Below are 27,715 nucleotides of genomic sequence, written 5' to 3'. Positions count from 1 at the left end.
TAAAACTGTGCATACCATTTGCTCCAATAATATCACAGCATATCCCAAGACACTAAAAAAGCAGGGGAAAGGACCTATTTGTACAAAAATATTTATAGCAGTTCTTTTTCTGGTGACTAAGAATTTGAAAGAATGCCCATTGGAATATGGCTAAAAAAAAAAACTGTGATGTATAATTATAATTGGATATTATTATGCTATAAAAATGACAAACAGGATAATTTCAGAAAAACCTAGGAAGACTTGTATGAACTGATGCATAGTGATGTGAACAGAATTGGGAGAATATTATATGCAATAATGGCAATAGTATTGGATCGGAGAGTTGTGAATGACTTCGTTATTCTTAGAAATACTATCTGGCTCCAGAGAAAGAACTGATACAATTTGAACACAGACTGAAACCTACTGTTTTTACTTCTTTCTTTCTTTTTTCCCTTTTATTTGAGTCTTCAAAATGATGAATATGGAAAAATTTTACATAGCACATATATAACCTGCATCTGATTGTTTACTATCTCAGAGAAGGGACAGGGGGAGGGAGAAAGAGAGGGATAGAATCTGGAACTCAAAACTTTAAATAAAAATGTATAAAAATTTAAAAAAACCTCTAGGTTCACCCCCAAAAATTTCATCTCAGTGTCAAAGAGTATCCAAATCATAAGTACTATAAAAAGCTTACAATTAGAGATGTGCTATAGTCACTTAGATTTGGCTCCTGAGAGCTTGTGGACTTATTTCATTGTGAACATTTCCACCTTGGAAATCATCAAATGCTAGAAATCAGAGCAAGAAGAAAATATTAATAATACAGTTTAAACTTAAAAGTGTGTCAAAGATACATTTCCCCTCTGGAGAACTAGCTATCAGACATTTACCAACACATCACTGAAAAAAACCCTTGAGCTTGGATTTAACCTCTGAAACAGTTATTTATTCACTAACCGTGGTCTCTCTTATTCCTCCTTCAGCTCTATTTTTAGCCTCTCAAAATAATTTTGATCCATGGGATAAAATCAAAAGCTTTGGTGAAGTCATTTAAGGTGAATAGTTTCTTTATTCTTAACATCTCATTATTGGACAGGGATTTTTTGGTAACCAGACCTAACTGGTAGTCTAAATGGACATCTTTTCTAAGTGACCCCTTCTTTCAATGTAGGCAAAAAATATGCATAAATTCCAAATTTGAGGTTGGAGTCAAACTTTGGTCCTCTTTGTAGTCAGATAGCTAATAGTATATATATGTTTCTGGGAGTATATCCATGTCTATATTTGGAAGATTTTTTTTTTATTCTCCTCTGGAATTAGTTCCTTAATTTAAAAAAATTTAGTTTTTCTTTGGGGACCAGCTATTTGTGCACATTATAAATCATAATAAATTTAGAATTATTCTTAAGACATATTTTGCATTATCCAGATTGCATTAGTTATTTGCTATTGTCTTGACAACATAAAATATTGAAAAGTCAGAATTCACAAATTTCCTTTGTCTTTGAAGTATTTTGCATACCATTTTGATTTTGTTTGTAATCCTTTCAATATATTTTTGGTCTTCAAAGATCATGGTTGTAAATATTAATAAAGGTAGCGAGGCAATAGAGTGCAGGACCTAGAGTGAGGAAGACGAGAATTGAAATCCTCCTTCAGAGACTTATTAGTTATGTGACCTGAGCATATCTTTGTGTCTCAGATTTTTTATCTATAAAATGGGAATAATAATAGTACACACCATTGGGATTGCTGTGAGGATAAAATAAGATATCTGTAAAGCACATGGCAAAAACTTAATGAATTATATAAATGCTAGGCATTACAAAATCAATTTTTAATCTTTTTCAAATGTCTAGACAACTTGATTTTTTTATGTTAAAGACAAATAACTATGTGGATGAACTTGTGCCATTAGTTATTTTTTTTTAGAGATTTTTTGGAATCAAAATAGGAAAAAGGATTCAGACTTCCCTCCAGCATATTTTCTTAAGCACCTACAACTCCTGGTACAGTTAGGTTTTCATTGGACTGGATAAAGGAGTTGTGCTAGCTGATATGAGAAATTTATACCATGTCAAATCATAGAATCACAAAATATTATAGTTGGAAGGATTTTCAATGTGCATATATAATGAAAAACTAATATAACAGGAAGAAAAATGCTAATATATATCATCAGAAACTAATAACTATTGACAGCAAAATGTTAGTCCAAATCTACAAACTGGACAATAGAAACCAAACAAGTCCCAGTTAATGAATGTTCTAATTGTTTTAGTATATTTTAGTCAATTGACCAGAATTTTAGTTTTAGCAATGATACTGCCTCTAAGAGGAAGTAAAGAGACTTCTAATATACTTCTAATCTAAGAGAATTGTGTCGACTTAAGAAAGTGGTGGAGAGCTAACTAGTGCAGGGAATAGAGTGTTGGGCCTGGAGTCAAGGAGACTCATTTTCCTATGTTCCTTAAGTCAATACAATGAACCCAACAACAAATCAGACTCTGATTTGTAGTGTCTGTTTATTTCTGAGGGGTGAATGCACACTCTGAAAACTTTATGATTATTGTGGTAGATTTATGGGAGATCGTGGACAAGAATCCTACAGTATGGACAAACATGTATGAGTTGTGAGCTGCGAGAGTGGGTTCTTATGAGATCACAGAGATCCCATGCATAGGGATTCAAATCCCAGCCCTAGAGTGTTATTGTTGTTGTCTTTGATGGTATTTTCATTATTGTTGCTGTCTTATTAAAATATATCATCTTAGTTGTAATGTTGTCAGTAGTGATGATAGGAACAACAGGAGGAGCAATGGTACTACCACTATTACTAGTACTACCACTACTATTATTACTACTATCACCACTACTACCACTACCACCATTACCACTACTATTACTACTACTACAACTAGTATTACCACCACTATTATTATTATATTACTACTACCACCACCACCACTACTACTACTATTACTACTACTATTAGTAGTAGTATCACCACTACTACTAGTATTACTATTACTATTATTATTATATTACTACTACCACCACTACCACTACCACCAACACCACCACTACTACTACTACTATTACTACTACTAATAGCACTACCGCTACTAGTATTACTACCACTATTATTATTATATTACTACTACCACTACCACTACCACCACCACCACCACTACTACCACTACTATTATTACTACTACTAGTAGTATACTACCACTACTACTACCAGCACTATTACAACTACTACTACTACTACCACTACCACCACCACCACCACTATTACTACCACACCTATTACCACTACTACTACTACTAGTATTACTGCTACTACTACTATTACTACCAGCACTACTACCACTACTATTACCACTACAACTACTACTACTAGTATTACTACCACTACTATTATTACTACTACTACTAGTATTACTACCAGCACTACTACCACCACCATTACTATTACTACTACTATTAGTAGTAGTATCACTACCATTACTATTACTACTACTAGTATTACTATCACTATTATTATATTACTACTACCACCATTACCACTACCACCACTGCCACCACTACTACCACTACTATTATTACTACTAGTAGTATTACTATCACTATTATTATATTACTACTACCACCATTACCACTACCACCACCGCCACCACTACTACCACTACTATTATTACTACTAGTAGTATTACTATCACTACTATTATTACCACTACTACCACTACCACCACCACCACTATTACTACCATTACTATTACTACTACTACTAATATTACTACCACCACTATTATTACTACTAGTAGTAGTATTACTATCACCACTACTACCACTACTACTACTACCACCACCATCACTACCACTACCACTACTAGTAGTAGTATTACTACCACTACTATTATTACTACTATTACCACTACCACCACCACTACTACTACCACTACTATTACTGCTACTACTACTACTACTACTTCTAATATTACTACCACTACTAGTATTACTACTCCTACTACTAGTATTACTACCACCACCACTATTACTATTACTACTACTACTACTAGTATTACTACCACTACTATTATTACTACCACTACCACTATCACTACCACCACTACTATTATCGCTACTATTACTACTAGTAGTATTACTATCACTACTATTATTACTACTACTAGTAGAATTACTACCACTACTATTATTACTACTACTAGTAGTAGTACTAGTAATACCACTACTACTACTGCTACTATCACTACCACCACCACCACTACTAGTAGTAGTAGTAATAATAGTGGTAGTATTAATAGTACCACTATTATTACTACTAGTAGTAGTATTACTACCACTACTATTATTACTATTACTACCACCACCACCACCACTACTACTACCAGTACCACTACCACTATTACACCACTACTACCACCACTGCTACCACTACTACTACTACTACCACCACCATCACTACTACTACCACTACCACCACCATCACTACTACTACCACTACTATTACTACTACTAGTAGTATTACTACCACTACTATTATTACTATTACTACCACCACCACCACTACTACTACCAGTACCACTACCACTATTACACCACTACTACCACCACTGCTACCACTACTACTACTACTACCACCACCATCACTACTACTACCACTACCACCACCATCACTACTACTACCACTACTATTACTACTACTAGTAGTATTACTACCACTACTATTATTACTATTACTACTACCACTACTACTACCACCACCACCACCACCACCACTACTACTACCAGCACTACTACCACTATTACACCACTACTACCACCACTACTAGCACTACTACTATTACTACTACTACTAGTATTACTACCACCAATATTATTAACAACTACTACTAGCTGTATTACTAATAATAATAATACCACTACTACTACCATTACTACCACCACTACCATCATTTATATAATGTTTGCAAAGCACTATATATATATATGTAAATTTTAATCTTCATAACATTGTTATAAAGTAATTTGTTACAAAATACTTTATTTTATCAATGAACAAACTGAGATTGAGAACAGTTAAATAATTTGCCTAAATGGCACAGTGGAGAGAGTGCCTACCCTGAGTGATACAGATTCATCTTCCTGAGTTCAAAGCTAACCTCAGACACTTATTAACTGTGCAACCCCAGGCAAGTCCCTTAACTCTATTTGCCTCAGTTTCCTTATCCCTAAATTAAGCCAGTTCTTGTTATTTTGTCCTTTGCTCTTGAAGAGGATCATGACATCAGGGAGGAGATGCCATGACATGCAAGTGAATTGGATTTAAGTGGGGAGGACTTGTACAAGGTTACCTGCTTCACTTTTCCCTTATGGAGTGATTGGGTCCAGAGGCAAGATATAGATTAGGATGACTAGAGATGGCTCTGGATGCAATGGAAGACTTTGGCCTTTTTAAGCTAAGGTCTTCAACAGGTCTCATTTTGATTGATTGAGGCTGTCCCTGTTCAGTGCTTAAGGCTAGGTAGCAATTGAAGCAAAAAAAAAAAAAAAAAATCTCCTCTTTCACCTATCTTAATCACTGAAAAATGAGCTGGAGAAGGAAATAGTGTTGTTGCCAAGAAATGCTACTGAACAACAAAACCATGACACAGCTATTGTATTTGTGAATATTTGTGACAGAATTTGAACTCATCTTCCTCATTTAGTCTCATTTTCTATCCACTGCTTCCTCTACTGTCAGATTCCTAATCTTAGGCAAATCATTTAATCTTTCTAGGCTTCAGTTCCATTCATTATAAAGTTAAGGAATTGGACCAGGTGACCCTGAAAGTCCCTTCGAGCTCTCAGTTTAAAAGTCTTAAATTTGGTACAAAACAACTTCCTTTCATGTTAGGAATATCAGGAAAATGATCTTTGTTTTCTTATCCTTCTCCTTTAGCATAAAATACTTATATTCTAGTTTGCAAAACCTTTGGTTAGAGAGTTTTTCTTTTTACAAACAACAAATCTCACATAATCTGAAGCCACATGTGGAGAGATCATTTCAGCATCTGTATAAAGCAAAATGATTAGACTCTTCTATTTTACATTTTCCTATAAGCCTTCAAAGCATTCCTACATTGCCTAAAGTTATTTCATGTTTGATCTTTCCCTTCTGTCACCAGAGCTATTATACAATAACTATATACCATGATCCAATAGTCTAAAGAGATGATAGTTTTTCCTCTTCTTTCTTCCCTTTGTCCACCCTCATCTCTCACTCCATGGTGCTTCATTTTCTTCTTATGGCTGTAGTAAATGCTTCTCAAAGGACCTCACTCTTCCTTCTAATCTCACTCACTGGTTGGATCACCTGAGTAGTAAAGAGGTCATAGTCCATGCTCGAGCTACTTTGTGAGTCCATGCTCATACAACTATAGCTTCTGAGTTCATGAGCCTTTTTAGTGATCATCTACGGGACAGGATCAGCTCAAAGTAAAAGTCATTTACTGATAATCTCTACAAAATATTCCCTCCATATACCTGAGACACAAAATCTTTCAACAAACCAACCTGGAATTCCATTCCTTGATGGAAGAACTTCATATCTCATAATATGTAACGAAGTGTAGATACTGCTTTGTGCTTCATTGATAATCTTGACATCACATTGTCTCTGTTTGCATCTTACATTTTGTAACTTCATCAAGTGGGCTAGAAGAAACTCTATTGATCCAACGTTTCCTAATCAATTTTCTCGTTTCTTTAGAAGTATATGTATTCTCATTTTTGTTAGTATTCTTCTTAGCATATCTTGAGGGGTAGAACCTTTGAATTAATCAGTTCTCAGATATCATTTTGTTGTGGCTCCTTGTTAAATAGATCATGAAGCTGAAGTAAAAATGGGTACAGGAACTCCTAAAGCTCCTATGAGAGCTTAGCCATATTTATTGAGATGGCATTTCTTTGGGAGTTGTTGGAGAACTAAAATTCTTTTACTTGTATTTAGTAAACTTTGGGGTAAAACTTTTGAAAAAGAAAAAAGGTATGCTTTATATGATGACAGTCTTTGAATACTGAACAGCCAACACCCTAAATAGATTTCTTCATTTTTTTTCTGTTACTCCAAGAAATTCTGACAAGTGGCAGAAGCAGGAACTTTTCCATTCCAAAGTAACTAAATGTCTGGACTCCTGCAGAGATTCCTGGCAGACACTTATCCCCAAGGTCTGCCCAGCATGTAAACTATCATTCTTTTGGCTATAGACCCTGAGATTTGGTATGGTTTTTTTTTTTTTTTTTTTTAACAAACTTGGCTGACCTTTAGCATTTTTTCTTCAGAATTCTCTGAATTACAAAGTAGAAGAGGAAGAGTCTGATATGTGTGCTGTAAGACTACTGTTTCTTCCCTAGGAAATGTAGGCAGATGAGCTAGACCTCTGGCAACCACATCAAGCTAATCTTTAGGGAAAGCGATCCCATGCTCGCTGCATGAACTGCCTCTAAGATAGCAAGATCTGGGGTTGCTGGAACTCAGATCCCCTTCTATCTTTGTCTTATGAATCATTCATAATTTAGATTCATTGAGGATGCTATTATTCTGTCATAGCCAATCAATTGGGTAAAAAACAAAAAGAAAAAAAAAAAACAAGAAAAAGTAGAATTGATTGTAAAAACAAAACAACAGACTTCTAGTTAGAATGGCAACAAGAAAGGTAATAAAGGAACCTAGAAATCCTATGTAAACCTCAGCCAATATCTGAAAAGGGACTCTGGTAGAGCAATTATAAAGAAAACATAAGAGATATGAAAATGAGCTCCACTAGAGTCCAAAACAGCATGAAAAGATGGCAAAAAGCTAGTGGAGGCTGGGAGAGGGGCCAGAGAAGTCAGCACAAGTTCCCATAAATGCCCAAAGCTAATTGTCACTCTGAAGGGAGAGGGCATGGGAAGACTGAAATTCAGCATCAACTCTTGTAATTGGGGACTTGAAACCAGATCCCAGCTCTGGCCTGTCAGAGGCAACACTGGCCAACTCAGGCAGGGCCAACTCACATAAGTCAAGAAGACAAGGTCTGGCTGAGCACTGAGAGACATAGCAAGCAACAGAACTGAAGAAGCTTATAGAAAGCCCAAGATCAGTGTAATATCCAAATTTGACCCAGGGCCATATGAGGGGTGGGAGAAGAAATATTAACTCCTAATTGTGGTACTTCCAGATCACCTATGATGGAGGACTCATTTGGAGTATAACAGAGACTTGCTTCTTGGGCAAGACATTCTTCAGCTGACCTAATACCACATGGGGACAGTCACACTCTCTAGTGGTAGCTAGAAGTAAAGGTCTTACTCGTCCTCTTCATAGAGGATCATACCCACTGAATATGGGGAAGGACCACTTTTTCTTTCCCTTTAGGCCCTGTAGTCCCAAGAAACAGGCCTAGGGTTTTACATTTGTCCTTTTCTAGTTCCAGGTAACTGGGGATAAGAGTTCCTGGACCTGGGAACCTGGGCAGTGTTCCCTTAGAGCCAGACTAGATGTAACTGTTAACCCAGCAAGGAAACTCCAAGAAGCCAGGGTGCTAGGACATAAGATCATGGACTTGGGATTCACTGGGATGAACATAAAATAGGAACTGAGTTAAGCTTCGAACCTATTTAGAGACTAGGTGATAGAGAGGAGATCATTCTCTTCAGATGTTGAAGGGAAATATTGGTATATTTGTTCCTATAATATTTTTGAAGCAAACATTTCTTTGTAAAAGCTAATCTGACTGGTAAGTGGTTAAATGGAACTGGAATTCTTAGACTCCTAAATTCAGGGAAATACAATAGGTAGAAGCTTGAGGTAATGACAAAGATAAGAGGCTACAGTTTTCTATTCTCTCTAAGGGAACTATAAAGGGCTAGAAATGCTAGTCCTTCCCCAGAAATGTAATACACCTAGCTTTTAGGCAGTTGGGGCCAGAATGATCTCTGTTAACGGGAGATTATGCTAAGAGAGATAGAGATTTACAAAGTTTAGAACTTGGAGTGAATCATCAGGAGTCTAAGACAGAAGACATTGAAGCAGAGGGGAGGGACTAGTATAAGTGGCCCATTTAGAACTACAGTGACAATGGAATCCAGATTACATAAGGGACAAGACCAAACAGAACTTTATCTAACCCTTTTTAAAATGCTGGAAAGGACTGGCTGGAGCACCAAGTCCCAATCCAAGAATAAAAGATCTAAGAGATGAACCAAGTAGAAGACTCCTGATTAGATTATAAAGGTGTCTATGGAAATCTATATTTTCATATTTTTTGTTGCCTCATGTACTCATTGGCTTCTACTTGGTTCATTCTAGATTTTAGGGAATTTATTGATTAGATAAGATTTAGAACCTCTTTTGCCAAAATTATTATTTCTTTTTCATTTTTTTCATGGTTATCATTTTTCCCATTTTCCCCTCAAGATCTTTCATTCCATTTTCAATATATATTTTAGAAATTTTCAGTTTCTTTTTTTTCTTTCTTTCCAGCTCTTCCTCCATCCATTGAGAAGACAAGAAATATGATATCAATTATATATGTGAAATTAAGTAAAACAGATTTCTATATTAGCCATGTTATTAAAAAAAATAAAACAATGAAGTGAAAAAATTTTCTTCAGTTTACACTCAGAGTTCATCATCAGTTCTTTCTGGAAGTGGAATGCATTTTTTTTTTAAATCTAAAATCCTTTGAATTGTTTTGGATCATTGTATTGATAAGAATAGCTATTTTTTTTTTCACAGCTGATCATTTCTAATATATTACTGTTACTATGAACAATGTTCTCTTGATTTTGCTCATTTCACATCATATTTATATAAGTTTTTACATCACTTCATATAAGTTTCCCCAGGTTTTTCTGAAATTACCTTGCTTGTCATTTCTTATACCACAATAGTATTCCATCATAATCATAGTGTACAGCAGTTAAGAGATAAGGTAGTATTGAGAAAGGAATTGTCATAAGAGAAACATGCTTCAATTTTGGAAGATATTTCATGAAGGGAGATTTTTAAAAAGAGAAAGTATAAAAACCAGAGATTGGATTGGTGATGACAGAAGGGACAGTATAGGATCAGATTACCTCAATATATTACCAGGATGATCGAATTCTTTCTCTTTCTCTCTCATTGTTTGTGGTTTTATTCTTCGCTGGGCTTCATTTTTGATTCTCCAAACTTCTTTCTCTATCATGCTCCTGTAGCCTTCTCACAGTGGAAGATCCCTCTGCCTGGAGATTCTCTTCCTGATTGGTTGGTCCCTCCTAAAACCTCCATTTTAAGGAAAGTCTCCAAGTCATCCATGTTCAATACTTCATTCTCTAAAGGTTCCTCTCCTATCTTTTCAATTTTTTCCCCACAATTGCTCGCCATCACTTCTACTTTTCAGCTTCTTTTTATATATTGTTTAAGTTTCTCTGTTAGAATGTAAGATTCTTTAGAGTAGGGACTGTCTATCTTTGTGTTTCTATTTGTATCCCCAGTGGTTGGCAAATTTCTTATTACATAAGTTCTTATATAAGTTGATTTAACTTGACTCCACATTCTTCTTCCTTGTAAAAAAATGGAGGAAAAAGTAAAAATATTGAAGATTTTGATGGAATATCATATTTACACTTATGAAAGTGACAGTGAATGGGACAAATTCATCAATAAAACAAAGACTAACAATACTTTTAGAAAGCAGAATTAATTGATATGGTGGTACAAGAAACACACATTTGAAATACAAATGTTCATGCTTAATTAAAGGAAAGGCTAAAGCAGAATTTGTGTTTCTTGCACATTAAAAAATGTAGGGGTAGCAATTATGACTTTAGACAAGGAAACAATAAAATTATAAATGGCAATGTAGAAAACTACATTATGATTAAAAAGGTACCAGAGGCAATACAATATCAATACTTAAAACATATTTATAAAATGTCAAACTGTTGTGGAAGAAATACTCAATACTCTCAGGGATTTTTGTGCACAAAACTGTTGTACACAAATTTAGTAATCTATTAATTAAATTATTCTAATATTAAATATATCTGCTTAGAGAAAAAATTCAAAGAGACAGAGATCTATCCTGGTTTTGAAAAGACTCAAGCCTTTTTCTTCACAAATAATAAAATTCAAAAATAAAGGTAAAATTTAAAAAAATCAAGATAATGGGAATACAAAATTTAGGCAAGCATTTTGATCCATCAAAGAAAATTAAATTTTAGAGCACCCTAGAGAATATTTTTCCTAAAACTATTTAGTTCATTCAAGAGTGAGGAAAGGGAGCCTGGCCTTAATGGATTAATCAAAGGGCATCTTTTTTAGATTAGTCTGATCCTAATACTTTTCTAGTAGGGTGCTTTCCTGTTCTAATCAGGATTTCCTTTTGAAAAAATGGTTAGGTTTTTTGAAAAGAATTTCAGTGCCAAACATTGTTTCAGAATCACAGTTAAATAAAAGTTTGTAATTAAAGAAAGACTGATAAAGTTTCTAATTCATATTAGGCCAATGATTAATAATCAAAGGCTATCCTAATATAATTATTTTTTGCAATATATAACCTCAAGAGAGAAGAGCCTGGGATGAAAGAGGGGAGTGCATTTGTATCCTTCCATATTATGTAATTGAAGGAAACATAATGAATTATAAGAGAAAATGGACAGCAAAATTATATTTGTTCTTTTCCTTTCAGACCTAGACAAATCTAATTAAAAAAATAGAGAAGTTAAGAACCCCAAAAAAGAAACTTTAAAAAATGTAGGTAGGATAGGCCTCTGAATTACCAAATGATATAGAAAAGAATGTACATATTTCTTAATGTGCATAGCATCTATTTAAAAAATTTAAACATCTTATGATAGAAAAACTTGATAAAATACAGAAATATGAAATATATCCTTACTGATCACAACTCAATAAAAATCCTAATAAATGAAGAACATTTGAATAAAAATTTCAAACTTAAATGAAAACAAAATCTCAAGGAACTAAAATGAAATGAAAGCTAAATCTCAAAGAACTCCTATATGTCTTGTTTTGTAGACCTACCTGAAATATTATGTAACTTTAATTGGTATGTATTTTTCGATTTCTGTGCTTTGCTGGTGGATTGCTTTGTCTGCAATGCAAAATTTTTGGTATATTGTCTGATTGTTGTTTCTTTCTTTGATGAAATATCTATTGTTTCCATGACCTGCAAGTTAATCCAACTATTCTGAAAAACAATTTGAAACTAAACTTCACAAACTAATTAAACTTTCCATACCTCTTGTCCCAGAAATATGATTCCTAGATTTATACGCTAAAGAAATCCAAGACAGAGAGAAAGGATCTATATGTACAAAAATATTTATACAACATTTTCTCATAGCAAAAAATTGGAAACTAAGATGTCCATCAATTTGAGGATGGCTGAGCAATATGGTATATAATTCAATAGAATATTATTAAACTATAAGAAATGTTAAAAGAGATGGATTCAGAGAAATATGAAGGCATTTGCATAAAGTGATATTAAATGGAGTAGGACTAGTGAATAGGACAATGACAGAAACATCATAAAGGAACACAACTATGTAAGACTTAAGAAATATGACTCATACAATGATCAATCATGAGTCCAGGAGACTGATAATGAAATATGCTTCCTACCTCTTGGCAAAGAAGTTATCATCTAAAGTAGTAATATAAAACATATTACTGGAGAAAAAGAATCAGATGGGAGACAAGATGGCATAACATGGCATAGAAGGCACTGCTCCTTAAAAAAAAAGCAGAATAGCAGTAGTTCAAAAGAAATATGAGATGCCCAAATTTAAAGACATTTCAGTTCCAAATGTTCTTGTGTATTATTTTTGTTTGTCCTAGCTCAGATTGGTCTGATCAGCTGCCATCAAAGATACTGTACTTTGACCCTGACATAGTGATGTTATTTTGGTCCTCTTCTAGCATGAAGGACAACAACCAACCAATATATTACATGTCTTTTCAGATACAACCAATATGTTTGCTGCTTGTTCTTGTTCTTCTTCTTGTTGTTCTTGTTGTTCTTCTTATTCTTTCTTCTTCTTGTTGTTTTTCTTCTTTTTGTTCTTTCTTCTTCTTCCTTCTTCTTCTTGTTCTTTCTTCTTTTTTCTTCTTCTTCTTGTTCTTTCTTCTTGTTGTTGTTCTTTCTTCTTCTTCCTCTTCCTTCTTTTTCTTGTTCTTTCTTCTTGTTGTTCTTCTTGTTCTTGTTCTTCTCTCCTTCGTTCTTTTTCTTCCTTCCTTCTCCTCCTCCTTTTCCTCCTTCTTCCTTTTTTTTTTTTTTTTTTTTTTTTTGGCTTGACTATACTTATTTGTTATAAGACTGGGAGCTTTTAATTTACAGGGAGGAGTTAAGGGAAAGAAAAGATATAATAGATGCCAAAGAAAAGGAAGGAAAGACAGAAAAAAGCAGCAATGAAGGATTTAAAAATACAGAGGGCAAAAGTAAGTTTAGATATACAGTGCCATGTCAGAACTAATATGCTAAATTTGAAATGTATTTAAAATACTCAAACTATACATAATAAAGATTCATAAATTTTATATATAATCTTTTTCTTTTCTTTTGGTGAAAGTTTATATTTGTTTTGTTTATCAAGTTTATAATAATAAAGGGATCATTTATTAAAAAGACAAAATAGTAATTTGATTAACAACATTTTTCACTTCTTATAATATTTGTTTTTCTAATACTTTAGTTGCTATGTGGACTTTGTCATTTTCTGTTCCTAGTTGGTAGGAAATTAAGGGATGAAGGGCAGCCACAGCAGCTGGACACAGTTTACAATTCACTGCAGGAGTTGTAGGTTATTGGGAAGTGGGAGAAGTTAGCATGTCAGAAATCAAGAATTTAATAATGAAAAGAACTCAAAGAGCACTAATGCCAAGAAAAGTAACAGGGAATAAATATTGAATATGGCAAGCTGGAGAAAAGGTTTTCAAGAATACCAAATCAAAATGGGTCAAATAGTTAACTAGCATGTGAATCAGTTAAGAACAAAGGGTAGTAACATCAAAATCAGATGATTCCTGGAAGCACATCATGTTTGCACCATGGTCAAGTGGATAGTTGGTATGCCATGAGTTTTGACTTTACCAGGCTTCCTTTTAATGGCAAGTCAGCACATGTTAGCCATGCTTCCAATCTTGCCTAATCAGTTGTTCTGCAAACTGTATCATGTCTTAATATATTCAGTGTAAAACTCCTGAGATAGTGTAAAACTACTGATAGTGTTGCTGCTTATTTTAAGTCTATGTAAATATTTGCTTGTGAGAGCCTTTTGTGTTCAGTAATTTTTTTGTGTGTGATTAAGAAATAAGAAGTAACCAAATAAATATTGTACATTAAGTTCCTTTTTACTTTATCCTTTGGGGTCACTTTAGTCATTAACCAAAGACTAAGTTTTAAATAATTTTTGCTTGGGGCCCTGGGGTTAGGGGTACAAAAAAGAGGTGTCAAATCTTTCCCCTGTAGGCTATATGTGGCCAATAAAAATTGGCAATGCAGCTAGAACCAGATCAAAATGTAATTTTAAAAAGTTTAACAAATAAATAAAAATGCAATAAAACATAGGTTATGTGCATTTGCAGTTTTCTCAATCACTTTGCAGCCCATAGGGATCTATTTCTATTTGAGTTTGACACTAATATACTTTGTATTTCCAAACCATTCTCTTTTCCTGATGAATTCCATGTCTGGCTTTTTCTCTACTCTTCAACTCCTCTCATAAAAGAAGATTTCAATATACATATTGATGTCCTACAAATAATCTAGGGCAGCTAGATGGGACAGTAGAGTACTGGACCTGAAATCAGAAAGACCTGAGTTCAAATTTAGCATCAGACACTTATTAGTTGTGTGACCCTCAATAAGTCTGTTTGCCTTAGCAAACCACTCCAGTATCTTTGCCAAGAAAATTCCAAATGGATTTACAAAGAATCAGATATGATTAAAACAATGGAACAAATTAATATTCTAACTAATCCATTTCCTCAGTCAAGTCAATTCATACTCCAGTCTATCCCAGCTACATACAGACACTTGGTCTTATAATCACATACAAATATTTCACTCCTATGCTCAAGAACTCAGAAATCCCTTTATCTAATCACAAGCTTTTAGTATTCTATATTTCTTCATGACTTATACCTCTAAAGCTGTTCTCAATCCTTATTGTAACCTCCAATCTCTCCATCCCTATGTTCTTTCCCTATACTTTCCTATATTAATTTCTTGGTGAACCAGTTCAATTATACATGATTTTCTACAATACAATCCCTAATTTTTTTCCTTTCTCTGATCATAACTTGGTTTGATTTTACCCTCTACCACTTTTGTGGCTTAACAAAGGTAGAGAAAGTGATAAACCTATACTTACTAGGTCCACTACAAATATATGTTACATAATTTCAACATTCACTAAAGCAAATATTTTTCTTCTTCCCTAATCACTTTTCTATCCCATTTTTCATAGTAACTGTTGCAAACCTTTTAATCCTTCCTTAACTCTCCCATGAAACCTCTTCCCCTCTCCTGCTCAAAGACCTTGCCGCATATCTACTTTACAGGAAAAAAAAATGAGGCCATTCTCCTTATCTTTCATCACTCAGACATTTTCTCCTACTATCTTCTTCATCTGTCTCACAAAAAGAAGTGGCCCTTCCCATTAAGACCAATGCTTCTTGATTCAGGCTTGATCCCATCCCTCGTCTTCTCTCATAGCTTGCTCTCCTCTCATTTCCTTTCTCTAAACTGACTCCCTACTGCTTCTAAAACATGTTCATGTCATCAGTATTCTTAAAAAATAAAACAAAGCCTTTTACTTGGTCTTTCTGTTCTCTCTTTCTTGGCCAAATTCCTCGGGAAAGCTGCTTTTATTAAGTCCCTCTCATTCTTTTCATCTCATTCTCTTCTAAAGCCTCTGAAATCTTATTTCTAATATCATTCAAGTGTCCGCTCCAAAATTACCAATGATCTCTTAGTTGACAAATATAATGAGGGTTTTTTTTTTTTTTAGTCCCCATCTCTCCCTATAGTCTTTGATATCCTTGACAGTTTATCTTTTTAGATTTTTTATGTCACTCTTGGTTATCAACCCACCAGTCTGATGACAGTTTCTCAAGCTCATTTTTTAGAGCTTCTTTTTCATGTCACTAAGTGTGATTATCCTTCAAGGCTCTGTCTTTGACCTTCTTCTCATTCCTCCTGTACTATTTTTCTTGGTGATTTCATCACATCAGTGGTCATTTTTATGCAAATCATTTTGCCTATATATCCAGTTTGAATTTCTCTCCTGAGATATACTCCCACATCTTTTATACATGTGAAGTGTACATATGTAGCAAAGAAAGAGAGGAGTGTACCTCTCTCTCATATGTAATGATGAAGAGGCTGTGAAGGGTGTGGCTTGAAGGGAGGCAGAATACACATCACTAGCTTCTTGTCTCTCTACCCTTCTCCAAGGGAGATTTTCATTCCACCAGTAGGTGAAGCAGGAGATTGGACTACTCTCTGAGGTTTTTGTTTTTTTTTTTTTTTTTTAGCGAGGGTAATGGACTAGAAATATATTTGTCTTCTCCCTTAAATATTATTAGTCTAAGGCATATGATCAAAATCCATCAAACTTCTGATTGCTCTGTCATTTTTTGGAAGGGAAGGGGAAAGAGGACACCAAGCTCTATATCCAATGTCTGATCTCTTTCTCACCAAATAGCAGTTCCACAATGAACATACATAGTGAATAGAAAAGAAGCCCATTTATCCAAATCATAATAAAACAGAAATAATCCTATACCCTGATGACAGTCCTTCAGACATATTGAAAAACTCACATTCTAATTATTATAAACCATGGACTCATGGTTATTCACTCTTCTGATTATCCTTCTCTAGTTTATCAAAGTCTTTCCCTAAAATATGGTGTTATGAACTGAATAAAATACTGCAGAGGTGATTCTGTTAGGACAGGACATAGTGACAATGTCACTTACATATTCCTGGGTACTATGTTTCTTCCTTAATGCAGCCTTAGCTTTCTTGGCCCCCAATTCATACTCTTAAGCTCTTGGAGCTTAAATAAATAGCTTTTGCTTTTGTTGTGTGTGGCAGCTATCATGAAAATAATTAATTTTAAAATACATCAATAATCTTTAATTTCATCATTGTGATCTTTCCTTGTACAGTTATAGGTGGAAAAACTTAGTAGACCATCTTTGAGAAATAGTATGGCTAAAAAAATTAATAACATTAGCTAATTTTGTGATAATAAAGTTCTTTAACTCTCCACACTAGTTACACTAGTCCTCACAAAACAGATATATAGTCTGTTACCAAGCTTTTACTTGAAGCTTTTCCAGTCTGCTAAGACCTTCTAGAGATTATACTATGGATTCAGGATTAATTCAACAATTATTTGTTGGGCATCAGCTAAGTACCAGAATGAGGAATCCGAGAAGGACTTGGGTAGAAGAATTGAATAATTGAATGGTAAAGCCAGATAAATAGTATTGTTAATAGAAAGAGGATCTGGGACTTTAATTACAGATGTTATTGATTCCCCCATTTGCTACTTGCCAACAATTAGTGAAAACCCCTCAGTTATGTTGGATTGTCTCAAAGAAAATAAAAAGGCTAAAATGAAGAGATGGGAAAATTTATGTCTTTGTTAACCACCTCATTATCCTGACATCTCCAAACAGACTAAATTCATTAGATGTGCAGCTGTAACTGACCAACTCCCATCCAATAATTAGTAAAGAAAAAGGCTTCCCATGGAACATTTCCTTTTCCTGGGAAGAGATGAAAGGGCATCTTAATGAAAGGGGGGACAGTTCCTTCTGCCATACTGGGATGAACACATTTTTTTTTTTTAACATAAATTTCAAGACTAAAGAAGTATTGCTTTTTCTGGCAGATGGCCTTGTCTTGTTCTATCATTTGTTGAGCTTATGATGCCAGAGCCATAATCCAGCTCTTAGGTAATGGTTCTCTGTGGTTTAAGGCTCTGATTTCTCTGGAGGGATTAGTAGCTAATTAAACATGGGGAATTGGTGTAAAGAAAAGCTGATTTGATCAGACCAAATTAATTGCTAAGATTGGATTTACATTTGGTAACTGGAAACAAAGAATTAACTACAGCTGGAGAAGAGATAATCCTTCCCATCCTACTGTGACTGTAGAAAACAGAGCTAAGCTCATTTTGATAACATAGACAGAGAAATTTCATTAAAGCACAGCTACATCTAATTTTGGGAATGAAAAGGAAAGAGTATGGACATTTCATTTCTAAATTGTCAAAAATGGGTTTGGTTTTATTCTTCATAGGAAGAGTATTAATTTGTTTGAAACTTGGAAAACACTCGATTAACTTGAAAATCATTGTTTGACTTAATAGCAGCCTCTTTTTGTACCTATGAATTTTGATTAATAGGGATTGTGGGGTCATAGGATCAAAGGATTAGAGATTTAGAGTTGGAAGGAACTTTAGAGGTCATTTAATCCAATCCTCTCATTTTACTAATGAGGGTATTGAGGCCCAGGGAAGGGAACTGACTATTCCAAGTTCCCACACTTAGTGAATAGTAGAGTTTGGATTGAGGATCTAGGTGGCACCATAGTGGACAGAAGACTGGGTCTGAAGTCAAATAGACTCATTTTCCTGAGTTCAAATCTGACCTCACACACTTAGCTTTGTGACTCTGATCAAATCACTTAGCCCTGTTTGCCTCATTTTCCTTGTCTATAAAATAATCTGGAGAAGGAAATGGCAAACCACTCCAGTATCTTTGCCAAGAAAACCCCAAATGGGGAAATGAAGATTAGGACCTGACTGAACAAAGAGTCTGGATTGCAATGCTCATTCTTTCTCTCACAAACTAGTGCTTTCTCCACTTGCTTTCTTTTTTGTCTCATTGGTTGTGAAACATATAAGAATTAGGATGAAGAAAATGGGGAGAAAGTTAATTTTTCTCTTGGGTATTCCTCCAAAACTTCCAATATAAAGTATATAATTAAATGTTCTTGAAAACAGGTCTTTTACAACTTCACCACTACATGAGTCACTTATTCATTCATTCAATGAGAAACTTTGCTATGTGCTGGAGATGTAAAACACAAAAATAAAGCAGTCTCTTGTGGCAAGGAACTTACATTCTCTTGGAGATTTACTATGTATACAAAGAAAAGCAAATATAAAATATGTAAAATATACAGAGTCATTATGTGATGATATGAAAGAGATGGTGTGGGAGAACATAAACATCTGGAGAGAATAAGGAAGACTTTCTGTGCAAATTGGAACTTAACCTGAGCCCTCAAGGAAGCTGGAAATTCTCACAAGTCCAGTTGAGGTGAAAGAATATTCTTCAAATATGGGAAGAGCTTCAACAAAAGCACTGAGGCAAAAGATGGAAAGTCGTGTTTACACAGCAACTAGCCAGGCAGTTTGGCTGAAATGTAGAATGTGTACTGTGAAGGCAGTCTAATATATTATCTATTGAGATCTATAACTAAATAGCTAACCACCATGAAAGGATTTGGAGATGTTACAAAAACAAAAATAAAATTCAATGGTAAAAATGTAAATGTATTCTTCTCTGAATCCCATCTATTGTTATTACTATTAAAGGACTTTCATGCTATTAGATCTAGAGATTTCATTATTGTCTTTCCAGAAGTGATTTTATTTTTTCCTATATGAGCTAAAAAGTTGACTTATTGTTATATGAAGAAACAGAAAGTAATGGGCAAGGAGAAATGTATGTGTTTTTAAGGTAATTTTACTTCAAAATTCACATACTTGTATTTAAAACACATGTAATATGCTTTGCCTATGTATGCTCAAGTGATAAGGCTCCTCTTGCCTGACTCCCTATTATATGGACCTGTCCATCTACACATAAATAATTTGTAAGCTTGGTGATGTCAAGAGAAACTATATATTCTCTTTTTTTGTAGATAAACTTTATTTTTTATTTATTTTTTTCTTTAGCTGCTGGATTCTTGGAGACAATAGTCTCGTTCAGCCCTGGGATCAAACCATGGATCCATTTGGTCCCAGTAAATCTCTCCCTTTAATGAATTACTAAATTGTTCTCTAATCTCTATCTTGCTCAGTTTCACTGGCATTACAATTTGAACTCTGCTCTTCCTGACTTCAGGGCTGGTACTCTATCCATTGCTCTATCTAGCTGCCCCTAGCACATGGTTTGTTGTGCCATATTTATTTTGGAACGCAATTATTCTAGTGCTGTGGTCTCTACAGAGCAAAACAAGAGTTGGATGTGTTTCATATTATATACCTAAGAGAACTGGAAAATAATGAGACCTAATACAATGGATTATAACTTGCTAACCAAAAAAAAAAAAAACTTTTCTTTTCATCTTGTACATAGAGTTACCATTGATCTGAATTTTATTCAATCAATTTCAGAGTTACCATGAAATTATCTCTGAAGTAGTCTTTAACCAAGAAAGTCCTTCCCTCCCATCCCCAGAGATAAGCTTGAATGAAGCTGTAGAAATAGATCATTCTGAATTCTGGTAGGCCTTCTTCACTAATGAGTGAGGAAACCCAAAGCTGGAAGTTTAGTGTGTAATAGGACTGGTGTACCAGTTTTGGCTTGGGTGAGATGCTTTTACAAAGTATGAAGTACCATCTTAAAATATCATTTGAAGGGAGAATAAGAATTCGAAGTTTTATCTTAGAATCCTTGTTTCTCCTGTTTTACTCAATCTCATTTATCTGATTTTGATAAAACTGAAAAAGAGTTCTGTCCAGTCAAAACTTTACTTAGAGTCTGTAGGCATAAAATCTGTTATGCAAATCTTACAGGTTTACTTTTCAAAATGAAAATAAAAAAATAATAGTTCCTCCAGTCTCTTGAGATGTCCAAAATACTCTTGCAAAACCACCTTTTGGATGAGCTTTTAGTTGTCAGCAAATCAAAAACATGTGTATTAAATTTCCCTTGAAACACACCACGAGAACAAAGGGCAGAAGGACTTGGCAGAAAGCTTCTCCAATTGTGCCAAACCCCAAGCATCTGACACACAGTGTGAGATGTTGTGCTGGCCCCCAAGCAAGTCTAGTCTGGCATAACCCAACCCTCATACTTCTTGATACACCATTCTACTTTTTATTCTGACTTGTAGGCTGCCTTGTTAGCCCACTTTGGCTACCCAAAGGGTTCTTTAAATGCTAGATACATATCATGAAGGGGACTCTGGAACAGGGGACTTGGTTCCACTGTGGGAGATGGAAAGTTTGCCCATTTTTGTGTATACAATAAACAGCTGGTCTTACTATATCCCTCATCTAGATTATACCTTTAAAAGTTGAATCAACTCTGAAAAAGATTTTTTTCCAAATTGATATCTCAAAGGAAAATATTTTTCTTGATTGGTAATGCTATCAGATATTGTATTAAGTGTTATTATTTTCCAACTCTCTAAGGTATATAATGTGAAACACATCCACACTCTGTTTTGCTCTGTAGCAATGTTGTTCCAAAATAAATATGGCGCAACAAACTTTGTGCTGAGGAAAAAAATAAATAAAAAAGAGAGTTTATTTACAGAAAAAAGGATGCACAGATTCTCTTGGCTTCCACTGAATGGCTATAGATTGTTTATTATTTATGTGTACATGGACAGATCTATAAAACGGGGGATGAGCTTTGTCCATGTATAGACAAAGCATACTCCACATGCTTTAAATCTCCCTTACCAGCAAGTATGTGAACTTAGGGTAAAATTATGTTAAAAACACATGCACTTTTCCATTTGGCCGTTACTTTCTGTTCTTTTTTTATGACATTTAGTTGACAAGCAATGGACCAGCATTTATTTAATATCTGCTATATGTCAAACATACTAGATCCTAGAGATTCAAAGAACTACAAGGTACTTACATTCTACCAGGGAAATGTACGGTTTCTCCCCCATGAAAAAACATGCAGGGAAGTTATCTCTGAGACTTATTGATCCAGACTAATAAGGCATGAGCTATTAATATAGCTGTAAGCCTGTAAGCCTCTGACTCTCAAACTTGGTAGACATTCCATTGTTGTGTGTATAAGCAAACCCAGCATATCCTGCTGACAAAATATGTTTCTGTATACAAATAAGGGGTTCTACCTACACCTAAAATAATGTATCTTTGCTATGTTCTTTTTATAGTATGTTAAGCATGCCTTGTTTTGACAACTGCTAGATAGTCTATGAATCTTATTTTATTCCTACCCTGAACTTGAATAAGACTGCCTTGTCCTCCAATAGTTAAATAACATTAAATATTTATGTACATACATTTATTTACATACATTTTTGTAAATGTATACATGTAATGTTTTCATTGACCTTAGTCTCCAAGTCTCTACTACTTAGCTGCAGCCACTACTGAATTTAATATTTTTGTTACATTTGCCACATTCATCTCAAATATTATTATACATTTTTGGAAACATTTTGCAGCAAAAGATGTCTTGATTCTGGGGTTTTCAATATCCTGAGTAAGATTTCAGTAAGACTCATCATTCCTCTCTCTGACTTGCCTGACTCAATTCTGCAGCTAGATTATCAGGAATTGTTAAATTCAGAATGTCCTAGATAAGAAAAAGAAAAGGAAAAGAAAATAAAGATTCCCTTCTCAGAAGGTGAGGTTGATCCTGCACTATATTCTGTGAGCACATGTTGGCTGAGTATTGTTCTATTATCCTCTCTTCCAAAAAGAAAAAGAAAAAAGTTAAATGAGAGAGATAGAGACAAAAATAGAGAAACAGGGAAAAAGAAAGAGTTGAGATAATGTCTAGCAGCCACCCAAATCGAGAAACCATTTAGTCATATCCCCCAATATAGAATAGCTTGGTGGCAAAGAATGATAGACTTGGAATCAAGAAGAATTGAACGTCTTAGACACTAGCTGAAATCACTTTACTTCTTCAGTTTCGGTTTCATCCTCTGTAACATGGGGATAATCACAGCACCTGTCCTGCAGATTTTTTGTGAATGGTCAATCACTCTATCTAGAATTGTAGCAGTAGTCCATCCTTGACACAAAGCCTTAAATTCATGGACTAAAGCTAGAAAATTAAGTAAATCAAAGAAAATTATCATCAAAATTATATATAGATATAGATATATATATAGTGTATATATAATATATATAGAGAGAATATAGAACATAGAACATGTGTTCCATATGTTTTCAATACTCTTAAGTGCAAATTAAGACTCAAGGAAAAATGAATTTTCACAAGCACTACATAAATACATAAAAATGAAACAAAAATGAAATAAAATCTCTTGAGGAAAGAATTGGCAAGAATAAATTGCTTAGAAGGAAAAATGTTAAGGTTCACCCAAGAAACTGACTTCCTTAAAGATAGTATAGACCAAAAAGAAATCAACACCTCAATGAGAGTGCAATAAATATTAATCTTATATTAAATATAAAAATTAAAAGATTGAAAAAATAAAAGAAAATTTAAGATATTTGATATTAAAAATAATTGACCTGGAAATAAGTCAATTAGACATTATTTATAATCACAGAGCTCCCTAAAAACCATGATTTAAAAAAAAAAACCTAGATGATTTATTTTATTTTATTATTATTGTTTTTTATTTATTTTTGTTATATATAATTATAATCATATAAATTTTATTTATTTTTATTATTATTTATTTTATTATTTTAAGTATTTTAATTTCTTAAATCTGTATAAATAAAGATAGAGAGTATATACTATTCCATTCCTCAAAAGAAAAGTCACAGGAAAGTTGTAGTCAAAATCCAAGGTTCCCAAATAGAAAGAAGTCGCAATCACCGAAAAAGATTTAGTTCAAGTATCAAAGCACACAAAACTTGGTAGCTTCTATTACAAATAAGAAGAGATCTTTGAATACAGTATTTCAAAAGGCAAAAGATAATGTTACAACTAAGGATAACACACACTACAAAATTGAATGTAGTCCTAGAGGGAAAAGAACATATGCTAAATAGGAACTTTGAAAGGCAAACACAAAGGTCTGAAGAAACCTAGGGGGAAAAAATGTGTTTGACCATTTGGAAGGAGTTATATGATGATGTAATGCTAATATTCTCATGGAGGAAAAAAGTGAGCACCCCTATGAGAACTTTAATGTTTTCAAAAGATATTAAAGAAATTAAGGCTTAAACATAAAATTCTCTGGCTTTTGAACTCCTTCATAATCTGGCCTGTTCTTATCTTTCCAATCTTCTTAGATCTTACTCTCTTTTGCTCTATGATCCAATGAGACTGGATTTCTTGCATTCTCTATCTTCTACCTCTGTCCTCTAAGCCTAGAATTCTTACTCTTCTCATATTTTCCTCCATATTTCCCTGACTACCCTTAGATTTTTGCTATAATCCTATACTCTTCAAGGAAAATTTCTTGATCCTTCTTTTTCTTCTTTCTCTCTTTTTCTTTTCTTTTCTTTTCTTTTTTTTTTTTTTCTGAGACAATTGGGGTTAAGTGACTTACTCCAGGAAGTGTTAAGTGTCTAAGATCAGATTTGAACTCAGGTCCTCCTGACTTCAGGGCTGGTGCTCTATCCATTATACCATTTAGCTGCTCTATGATCCCTTTTAATGTTAGTGCCTTTTCTCTGACATTACTCCACGTCCTGTATATATCTTGTTGCATACAGGTGATTACATGTTTTCTTCTCTATTTGATTGTCAGCTATTTCAGAGAAGGGATTTAATTTTTCTTTATTTGTTTTGTTTTTTTTTCATTTCTTGGATTCTTTAGTATTGTACTTGTAACATATTGGCACTTAATAAGTGCTTGTTGAATTAAGTAAAATTGATAAGTAAAAAACAAAGGACCAGGAGGTAGGTTAGGTCTATGCTAAGGGTATGAAAAAGGGAGCAATGGAAAGAACAAAAAAGAATTCTAGGGTAAAAAAGGATGAAGGCAGGACTTGCTATTTTTTCATAATTGGGATGTATAAAAAAAAGAGTATACTATTAACATAGAGAGTGGAGATGGGGATAAACCTCATTCTTACTTGAAATTGACAAACAGAATTTTAATACACACACATGGAGACAATTTGGTATAGAAACATATTAAATTCAATAGGGAAACAAGTAAGAATGAGGAGATGATTAAGAAGGAAGATAATAATAGAGAATGAATAGTCAGAAGCAAGCAAACTTCTTAATCTTGAAAGAGGAGGTGGATAAAAAGGTTTAAAAAAGGAAAAAAGAAAAGAACTAAAATATGATGAAATATTATTTGCAAGAAATTACAAAAAAGAATCATATAGACAATCTTAAGAAGTATCAACTAATACAGAATGAAGTGAGAAGAGTTAGGAGATCAATTTATGTAAAGAAATTATTATTTTGGTTGTTATTAACATTCACCCTTGAAAAACCTTGTGTTCCATATTTTTCTCCCTCCCTTCCTTCTTTACCCCTCCCCTAGACTGCAAGTAAGCCAATATAGGTTAAACATGAGCAATTCTTTTAAACATATTTCCATATTTATCATGCTGCACAAGAAAATTCAAATCAAAAGGGGAAAAATGAGAAAGAAAAAATAAGCATGCAAACAACTACAACAATAAAAGTGAAAATACTATGTTCTGATCCACATTCAGTCCTCATAATCTTCTCTCTGAATGTGGATGTCTCTCTTCTTCACAATATTATTAGAATTGCCCTCCATCACCTCATTGTTGAAGAGTCAAATCCATCACAGTTGATCATCACATAATCTTGTTGTTGTGTACGGTATTTTCTTGGTTCTACTCACTTCACTCAGCATCAGTTTATGTAAGTCTCTCCAGGACTTTCTGAAATCATTCTGTTGATCTTTTCTTATAGAACAATATTCCATAACACTTATATGCCATAACTTATTCAGCTATTCCCCAATTGATGGGCATCTATTTAATTTCCAGTTTCTTGCCATTACAAAAAGAGTTGCTGCAAACATTTTTGCAAATATGGGTCCTTTCCTCTTTTTTATGATCTCTTTGGGATATAGATGTATTAGAGACATTGCTGGGTCAAAGGGCATGCATAGTTTTTTGGCCCTTTGGCCATAGTTCCAAATTGCTCTTCAGAATGGTTGGAGAAATAAGAAATTATTATTAAAATATAAAAGATTGGTACCCTTTGATAATCATCCTGATCAATACAATAGCCAACTGTGTCTCTAGAGGACCTAGAAGGATGTTATCCTTCCTCTTGACAAAGAAGCAATAATTTTTAAAAATGCATAAGGAGAAATATTTTTGGATGTTGCCAATCTGTGGACTCATTTTCCTTAGCTTTTCTTATTTGTCATAAGAGTTTCTTTTCCTATTTTTCTTGGTTTTTAGTTGGGTTTTTAGTTAGTTAGCAGTTGAAGGGAGAGAGGAGGCTTAATAATACTGATGTCAAAAAAAGAGCACTATTGAAACGTTTTCTAAAATGTGCAGGAAATCTGAATAGGTTTAAAAGTAGTATGGTATTTATTCCATGCTTTTTAAAAAGCAAGAATCATGCAATAGTTTCACAGTTTCATATAAAATCCTCTTTTGTGCTTTGTTGTACATATGGAAAAGTGATAACAACAAGAAAACAACATCTTTTTCAATTTACTAAGTGTGAGGTGAAACCCTGGAGTTGTTTTGGGTTCTATGTCTCTTATTATGAGTGATTTGGAGCAATCTTGCCTATGGTTGTTAATGTTTTACAAGTCTTTTTTTGAAAACTGTTAATGTCCTTGGATTACCTTATCTATTAGGGGAATTTTTCTTGGTCTTGTATATTTGTTTTAACTTTTAAGAAGAAAATACAATATTTCTTTCTTCTCATGATTTCTTTTCTGACAGATAATAAATACTGAACTATATTGAACTAAACAATCCAATAAAATAGAAAAGTGACTGATAAAATAAGCAAACAAAACCCCACAATCTGTTACTTCCAAGAAACATACCTAAAAAAAAGTAAACACATACACAAAATAAAAAATGAAGGACTGGAACAAAATTTATTATACATCAAGTGAATCCAAAAAAAAAAAAAAAAAAAGGAGTTTCAGTGCTGTCCTCCCAGTCCCTGAAACCCATTACCTAGGTATAAGCCATCCTTGACTTCTGACTACCTTTCACTTTTCCAATTTCTAATTTGTTGCCAAGGGTTACTAACTTCACCTTTGCAACATCTTTCTAAAGCACCCCATTCTCTCCTCTGACACTGCTTCCACGTTGGTAGAGGTAGGTCCTCATCACTTTTGCCTAAATTATTGCACTAGATTGTCAGTAAATCTACCTGAGTCAAGTTTTTCCCATTCCAGCCCATCCTCCATTCTGCCACCACAGAGATTTTCTTAAATCAACTATGATACTCCCTTACTCAATAAATTCTAGTGACTCCTTAATGCCTCCAGGATGAAATGGAAAATTCTCAGTTTGACATTCAGACCCCTTCATAACCTAGCCTACTTTGACCTGTCTAGTCTTCTTACATCTCATTCTCTATCATGTGCACTTCAATTTATGACATTGGCTTCTTGGCTATTCTATGAATGATACTCCATCTCCGGCTATCCCTCATGCATGGAATGTCCCTCCACCTCCATTCCCACTGATTTTTATGGTCTGAAGTTATAGTGGATATAAATAAATCTCATAGTGGTTAGCTGAGAAT

Source organism: Antechinus flavipes, chromosome 3 (genome assembly GCF_016432865.1).
Source record: "Antechinus flavipes isolate AdamAnt ecotype Samford, QLD, Australia chromosome 3, AdamAnt_v2, whole genome shotgun sequence".
NCBI classification, from domain to species: Eukaryota; Metazoa; Chordata; class Mammalia; order Dasyuromorphia; family Dasyuridae; genus Antechinus; species Antechinus flavipes.
Note: the sequence above shows the minus strand (reverse complement) of the source record.